The sequence below is a fragment of the Aegilops tauschii genome, chromosome 5, assembly GCF_002575655.3.
Source record: "Aegilops tauschii subsp. strangulata cultivar AL8/78 chromosome 5, Aet v6.0, whole genome shotgun sequence".
NCBI classification, from domain to species: Eukaryota; Viridiplantae; Streptophyta; class Magnoliopsida; order Poales; family Poaceae; genus Aegilops; species Aegilops tauschii.
Genome location: NC_053039.3, coordinates 565,040,264 through 565,048,762, shown reverse-complemented (window position 1 = coordinate 565,048,762; position 8,499 = coordinate 565,040,264).

Below are 8,499 nucleotides of genomic sequence, written 5' to 3'. Positions count from 1 at the left end.
CCATCACTTTTGATGAAATGGTTAGTCTAGATCTCCAAATTCTGTACTCACATATTGATGCTAAGCATTGGTAGTTCTCAGTTCCAAAATTTTGTGCTTCCATTTTTTTATGTCCTATCTTGATAATGCACGATTATGACTGTTCCCAAATATCCATACTATTTTTTATGCAAGGCCTCTTCCCTCCATTCCCTTATACAAGGCCACTATCAAAAATACATTTTGCATCAATGCAAGGCCACCAACAGTAACCGAGGCAAAAATTAATGATGTTTTCTCGTACTACCAACTTTTTAATACTTACATGCATGTAGTCATAATGACACCTAGCTACTTCCTTCCCATTCATTCGTTGCACACTTGTGTCGTATTAATTATCCCGGTTAACGAAAAGAAAAGTTGACTTTCAAAGTAGTCATTAAATTTTATCTTGGTAGCTGTAATTTAAGTTTGTGGCCTTGTATAAGGGAATGGAGGGAGTATACATCATATATACATGTGCTTCTTCACTGTGTGCGTTTTCTAATCAATAACCTGTTTTTTCATCAAATATCTATTTCCGAGCCCAACCTCATCTGCACCTGGTCAAGAAAATTTTAACAAAATAACAAGCAAAAAATTCATTTGGTGCGTGAGGTGTGATCCAACTTTCATATCATTTGCACATATGAGTAGCTCTCGTTTCACACCAAATTTGTCTTTTTTGCCGAGAACTACTCAAATGTCAATTTGATTTGAAATTTGGAGTGCATCTTACGCACCAAATTATCTATCATGCAAAAAAAAGAATTTTTCTATTATTTGTTTTGATTTTTTTTCTTCATCGGGGGTGCAGATGAGCCTCGGCACCGGATCACTGCTACTTTTTTCATGTTCTTGTTTCACTCCCTCCTTACGGGTATATTTGGCATCTTCATATTTTGTGCCAAACTTTGACTGTTTATATGAATATAAAGTATATGCTACAAAAATTATATGTTTCGATTCGTATTCGGAAGAGGTTTCCCATGGTATAATTTTAGGTACATATAGTTTAGATTTTATTAGTTATAAATCTATAGTCAAACTTTGGCCCAAAATAAGATGGGGCCTAATAAACCCGGATGGTGGGAGTATGTTGAGATAGCATGAATTTGAAGCTTCCAAATATCCATGCTTCCTAAGCATCGTAGATGTGCTTCTTCAATGTACGTAGCTTGAGTCCGTAATCCTAAGTAAGCTTGAAAAATTACTTTAACTAAAAATAGTGCATTCTTATAGTCATGCTTATGATTACATTAACAAGAGTCTATATTCATATTAGCTAACATTTGTGTATCCTAGTTTATTCATGAAGCAAAACTTTATGCATCTAAACATGTTCGCAATAAAAAAAATTATGCTTCCGATTTATTCCATGATCTTTCCTTCAAACCATTGTAAGTCTATGCCACTTTTATTGCACAAACATTTTGCTTCAACCATTATCAAATACTACTGTATACGTCAATCATTGCTGGGCGTTGCTTCTATTAGTAAACTTATCGTACAAAACTTTTGCTTCTTTTAGTAAACTTTTGTGTCAACATCTGCTGTGTCTGCTTAATTTCTTTCTTACTAGATGCTTCCATTGTTAAGATACTTTGTAGTACCAGGTTCGACTTGTACTTCTTTGTTCTAATGTGCTGAGTGCGTACGAGCTGAAATAAACCAGGCACTGCCCTAAGTTGTTGGTTGTAGTAGGAACGATGTGGAGCTCTTGTCACGCGTGGATCTTTTCATGATCAGATTTTCAAGCGCCTGCCACTACACAGACAGGGTGGGCATTCAGGAAAAAAAATAGGTTTATACAATTCATTTGTTTCTCAAATTTAGTTAGAAAAAGAAAAAACCAAATATGACATGCCAAAAGAACTAATTGATAATTGAGTTAATCACCAATTTGGTTTCGTTTTCAATTTATATAGAATGACCTAGAAGAAAAAAAGAATAGTCTCACTGACAAGCAACAACGCAACTGCGAGTGCTACTTCATAGGGGTTCCTATTACCCATGACCTAGAAGAAGAAAAAGAACAGTCTCACCCCGTGCATTGCCTCTTCCAGCGTTGATCCTGGCGGCTCGCCATCATTAATGACCTGATGGTCGTCGGTGTGTGAGGGCAATCGGGATCCATGTGTGAATGTGTGTGGCAGTAGGCCTTACGTGTAGGTTCTAGTAGATAGGTTTTCCACATCCGGCCTTTCTGCTCTGACAATTATAACGACATTTTCGAATAAAATTTCTTCAGGTTTCTTCCGGTGCGGTGATCTTCCTCCTTGGCAGTGATGGATCTTGGAGTTCGTTTTCATCGCTTGGCTTATCTTGAAATTGGGTGCAATTTGGCTATTTGGGCAGCGACATTGAGGTACGGCAATGGCGCCACTCAGGAATAATTTCTCTGTTATCCTGATATGTCGGCCCTGAATGTAACAAGTTACACCTGAATATAGTCACATGGCGTCCATTGGACATGCATTTCTCTCCCATCTATGTCTATGTACTTAGGTCATAGATCCATTTGTATTGTACCATGGATGCCGAAATCGGGTCCACAATATGACTACCACAAAAAAGTTTACCTTGATTAAGAAACTACCATAAAAATGTTTAGATTGATCAAGAAATTACCATGCAAATGGTTACCTTTCACATTGAAGCTGCACTGGTTCTTGCAAGTGTACAAGTACATGCGTAGTTATAAGGTTTTAGGTTCAACTCCTATGAGACAATTAGGAAGAAACAACATCTTGAACAATTCTACGGTTGCCCTCATCTTTCCTCATGGACATGATGCTTCATAATGAGACACAATATATAAAATTACAATTTTTCTATAATGATAGATAACCAATGATTTGTGTTTATAGTATTGTGATTGTAGCATTCCACATAACATTTCATCAGTTATTTCTTCTTGGTGGTTGCTTTGATCAATTTGATTAATTGCTTGGGTACAGAAAAACTCACACATTGAAACCACTAGAGACAAATAGTATACACAGAAAGGGCAAGTATATAGCCGTATAAAAATCAGCATCATCAAACATTGAGACAATATCCCACACTAATACTCGAACAATTTTTCTCAAGCATCTAATAAATATAAATTGTTCCAGAGGAAAACCATTTTTCCATTTGCAAATATATTTTTATAAGGCATCACAAATTACATTTGATGCGCCAATAATTGTGTTGAGGGCTTAAACATGATAAACATGGGATATGTTAATCACTTACGTCATACGATTAGCGATATGTGAAATAGAGATATTAAGCAGAGAGCTCATATACTGTGCCTGCCAGTAAAATGCATCATCTGTGGATAACGTATGCCCTTCAATCTTGCAAGAACAATTAAGCATCAACGTCATCTTCATTGGTTGAAACAACTTAGCAACCACTTCCGCCAACATAGTTCCTCTGCGTACCACATTTACATTGTTCTCTAAAAGAACTTCACCTTCCACAATGATAGTTTCACTGCATAAACCAAGGGCTTGAGAGGCGTGTTACTTACACGAAAATTCATCCCTATCGTCACCGAGCAAACCAACCTGGAACGGTCGGCCTTTCAACACCATGCCACACCGCGGAGGGGACCGAGAGGACCTGAACCTAGGTGTCGCGTAGTGGGGAGGCTGTGTGGGCGGGAGATGACACATCGCTAGCACCAGCATGCACCTGCTCACCAGACGACGGTCGTTGACGTGCATCTGTGTGTGCATTAGGATGGATCCGGGAGTGAAGGAGGCCGGGGTTGCCTCCTCGCGATTGAAGCACCGCAACAACGACGAAGAGGAGAACGTACGCGCTTAATTACCTGACGAAGATGGACGGTGATCCCTGCGCCGACGCTTCAATCGTGCCCTTGTACAGGCTAGCGACGCGGATCTGCGTCCCCACAACTACGGACGGGTCGGAGCTCTCGCGCACGCACTGCCGGTGAACATTGTGTAGAGGGCACCGCTAGTGAGGCTTGTGTAGAGGGTGCCGCCGGCCTCAGCTCCTATCTTGGGTCGATCCCCTCCTTCCTTTGTGCGCTGCACCAGGAGGGGATTGTCGGTTGCCTGGATTCGGATGCCGTCGTCGTTCCCTGTGTCCAGTCCGTGCGCCCCCGCCCCCCTTTGCAGACATCACTCGATCGGATCGAGCGAGAGAGCCTCCTGCCATACGCTCGTTGACCCGCCTCGATCCGGATTGATCGGGATGATTGCTGGTTGAATACTGCAAAAAATAGAGTCCTTTTTGTAAGAACAAAACGTTTTCTGAGATATCCACTTAAAAAGACTACGAGTTCAATTACCAAAAAGTACAAGGACTTTTTTGCAAAAATGCCGCAACGTTGAGCCCGAAGAAGCGATCGGTGCTTTATTATTAGATTAGAAATAAAAATAGTTATAGTATAAAAATTGATGGCTACAATTTGTTTTTAACGCACCACTCTCTATTATGACTGATAATTTGTGCTAGAAGCCATGAAACACATCTTTATTCAACACATCACTGCTTGAAAATTTTAGGCCTTGTTAAGGTGGTGCATCGGGTAACATTTGACGGAAATATGCCCTAGAGGCAATAATAAAGTTGTTATTTATATTTCCTTATATCATGATAAATGTTTATTATTCATGCTAGAATTGTATTAACCGAAACTTAGTACATGTGTGAATACATAGACAAACAGAGTGTCACTAGTATGCCTCTACTTGACTAGCTCGTTAATCAAAGATGGTTAAGTTTCCTAGCCATAGACATGAGTTGTCATTTGATGAACGGGATTGATGTGATTGACTTGACCCATTCCGTTAGCTTAGCACTTGATCGTTTAGTATGTTGCTATTGCTTTCTTCATGACTTATACATGTTCCTATGACTATGAGATTATGCAACTCCCAAATACCGGAGGAACACTTTGTGTGCTATCAAATGTCATGACGTAACTGGGTGATTATAAAGTTGCTGGGTGATTATAAAGGTGCTCTACAGGTGTCTCCGATGGTACATGTTGCGTTGGCATAGATCGAGATTAGGATTTGTCACTCTGATTGTCGGAGAGGTATCTCTAGGCCCTCTCGGTAATGCACATCACTATAAGCCTTGCAAGCAATGTGACTAATGAGTTAGTTGCGGGATGATGTATTACGGAACGAGTAAAGAGACTTGCCGGTAACGAGATTGAACTAGGTATTGAGATACCGACGATCGAATCTTGGGCAAGTAACATACCGATGACAAAGGGAACAACGTATGTTGTTATGCGGTTTGACCGATAAAGATCTTCGTAGAATATGTAGGAATCAATATGAGCATCCAGGTTCCGCTATTGGTTATTGACTGGCGATGAGACTCAGTCATGTCTAGATAGTTCTCGAACCCGTAGGGTCCGCACGCTTAACGTTCTGTGACGATCGGTATTATGAGTTTATGTGTTTTGATGTACCGAAGGTTGTTCGGAGTCCCGGATGTGATCACGGAGATGACGAGGAGTCTCGAAATGGTCGATACATAAAGATCGATATATTGGATGGCTATGTTTGGACATCGGAATTGTTCTGGGTAAGTTCGTGCATTTACCGGAGTACCGGGAGGTTACCGGAACCCCCTGGGGAGTGTATTGGCTCTATTGGGCCTTAGTGGGAGAGGGGAGGAGGCGGCCTAGGAGGGGGCGCCACCCCCAAGCCCAATCCTAATTGGGAGGGGGGCCGGCCCCCCTTTCCTTCCTCCCTCTCTCCTCCTTCCTTCCTCTCCTACTCCTACTTGGAAGGGGGGGAATCCTACTCCCGGTGGGAGTAGGACTCCCCTTGGGGCGCTCCATGAGAGGGTCGGCCCTCCCCCTCCTCCACTCCTTTATATACGGGGGAGGGGGCCACCCCATAGACACACAAGTTCATCATTGATCTCTTAGCCGTGTGCGGTGCCCCCCTCCACCATAATCCACCTCGGTCATATCGTTGCAGTGCTTAGGCGAAGCCCTGCGCCGGTAGCTTCATCATCACCGTCATCACGCCGTCGTGCTGACGAAGCTCTCCCTTGACACTCAGCTGGATCGAGAGTTCGTGGGACGTCACCGAGGTGAACGTGTGCAGATCGCGGAGGTGCCGTACTTTCGGTACTAGGATCGGTCGGATCGTGAAGACGTACGACTACATCAACCGCGTTGTCATAACGCTTCCGCTTACGGTCTACGAGGGTACGTGGACAACACTCTCCCGCTCGTTGCTATGCATCACCATGATGTTGCATGTGCGTAGGAATTTTTTTGAAATTTCTGCGTTCCCCAGCAGTGGCATCCGAGCTCGGTTTATGCGTAGATGTTATATGCACGAGTAGAACACAAATGAGTTATGGGCGATAATAGTCATACTGCTTACTAGCATGTCATACTTTGATTCGGCGGTGTTGTTGGATGAAGTGGCCCGGACTAACATTACGCGTTCGCTTATGCGAGACTGGTTCTACCGACGTGCTTCGCACACAGGTGGCTGGCGGGTGTCAGTTTCTCCAACTTTAGTTGAATCGAGTGTGGCTATGCTCGGTCCTTGTTGAAGGTTAAAACATCACATACTTGACGAAAAATCGTTGTGCTTTTGATGCGGAGGTAAGAACGGTTCTTGCTCAGCCCGTAGCAGCCACGTAAAACTTGCAACAACAAAGTAGAGGTCGTCTAACTTGTTTTTGCAGGGCATGTTGTGTTGTGATATGGTCAAGACATGATGCTAAATTTTATTGTTTGAGATGATCATGTTTTGTAACATTTATCGGCAACTGGCGGGAGCCATATGGTTATCGCTTTATTGTATGCAATGCAATCGCCCTGTAATTGTTTTTACTTTATCACTAAGTGGTAGCGATAGTCATAGAAACAATAGTTGGCGAGACGACAACGATGCTACGATGGAGATCAAGGTGTCGCGCCGCTGACGATGGTGATCATGACGGTGCTTTGGAGATGGAGATCAAAGGCACAAGATGATGATGGCCATATCATATCACTTATATTGATTGCATGTGATGTTTATCCTTTATGCATCTTATTTTTCTTTGATTGACAGTAGCATTATAAGATGATCTCTCACTAAATTTCAAGGCACAAGTGTTCTGCGAAAGTTCGTCGTGCCGAGACACCACGTGATGATCGGGTGTGATAAGCTCTACGTTCACATACAACGGGTGCAAGCCAGTTTTGCACACGCAGAATACTCGGGTTATACTTGACAAGCCTAGCATATGCAGATATGGCCTCGGAACACTGAGACCGAAAGGTCGAGCGTGAATCATATAGTAGATATGATCAACATAGTGATGTTCACCATTGAAAATTACTCCATCTCACGTGATGATCGTACATGGTTTAGTTGATTTGGATCACGTGATTACTTAGATGATTAGAGGGATGTCTATCGAAGTGGGAGTTCTTAAGTAATATGATTAATTGAACTTTAATTTATCATGAACTTAGTACCTGATAGTATTTTGCATGTCTATGCTATTGTAGATCAATGGCCCGTGCTACTGTTCCTTTGAATTTTAAAGCGTTCCTTGAGAAAGCTAAGTTGAAAGATGATGGTAGCAATTACACGGACTGGGTTCGTAACTTGAGGATTATCCTCATTGCTGCACAGAAGAATTACGTCCTGGGAGCACCGCTAGGTTCAAGACCCGCTGCAGGAGCAACACTGGACGTTGTGAACGCCTGGCAGAGCAAAGCTGATGGCTACTCGATAATTCAGTGTGCCATGCTTTTCGGCTTAGAACCGGGACTTCAACGATGTTTTGAACGTCATGGAGCATATGAGATGTTCCAGGAGTTGAAGTTAATATTTCAAGCAAATGCCCGGATTGAGAGATATGAAGTCTCCAATAAGTTCTATAGCTGCAAGATGGAGGAGAATAGTTCTGTCAGTGAACATATACTCAAAATGTCTGGGTATAACCACTTGATTCAGCTGGGAGTTAATCTTCCTGATGATAGTATCATTGACAGAATTCTTCAATCACTGCCACCAAGCTACAAGAGCTTCGTGATGAACTATATTATGCAAGGGATGAACAAGACAATTCCCGAGCTCTTCGCGATGCTAAAGGCTGCGGATGTAGAAATCAAGAAGGAGCATCAAGTGTTGATGGTCAACAAGACCACCAGTTTCAAGAAAAAAGGTAAAGGGAAGAAGGGGAACTTCAAGAAGAGCGGCAAGCAAGTTGCTAAGCCCAAGTCTGGACCTAAGCCTGAGACTGAGTGCTTCTACTGCAAAGGGACTGGTCACTGGAAGCGGAACTGCCCCAAGTATTTGGCGGATAAGAAGGATGGCAAGGTGGACAAAGGTATATGTGATATACATGTTATTGATGTGTACCTTACTAATGCTCACAGTAGCACCTGGGTATTTGATACTGGTTCTGTTGCTAATATTTACAACTCAAAACAGGGACAATGGATTAAGCGAAGATTGGCTAAGGACGAGGTGACGATGCACGTGG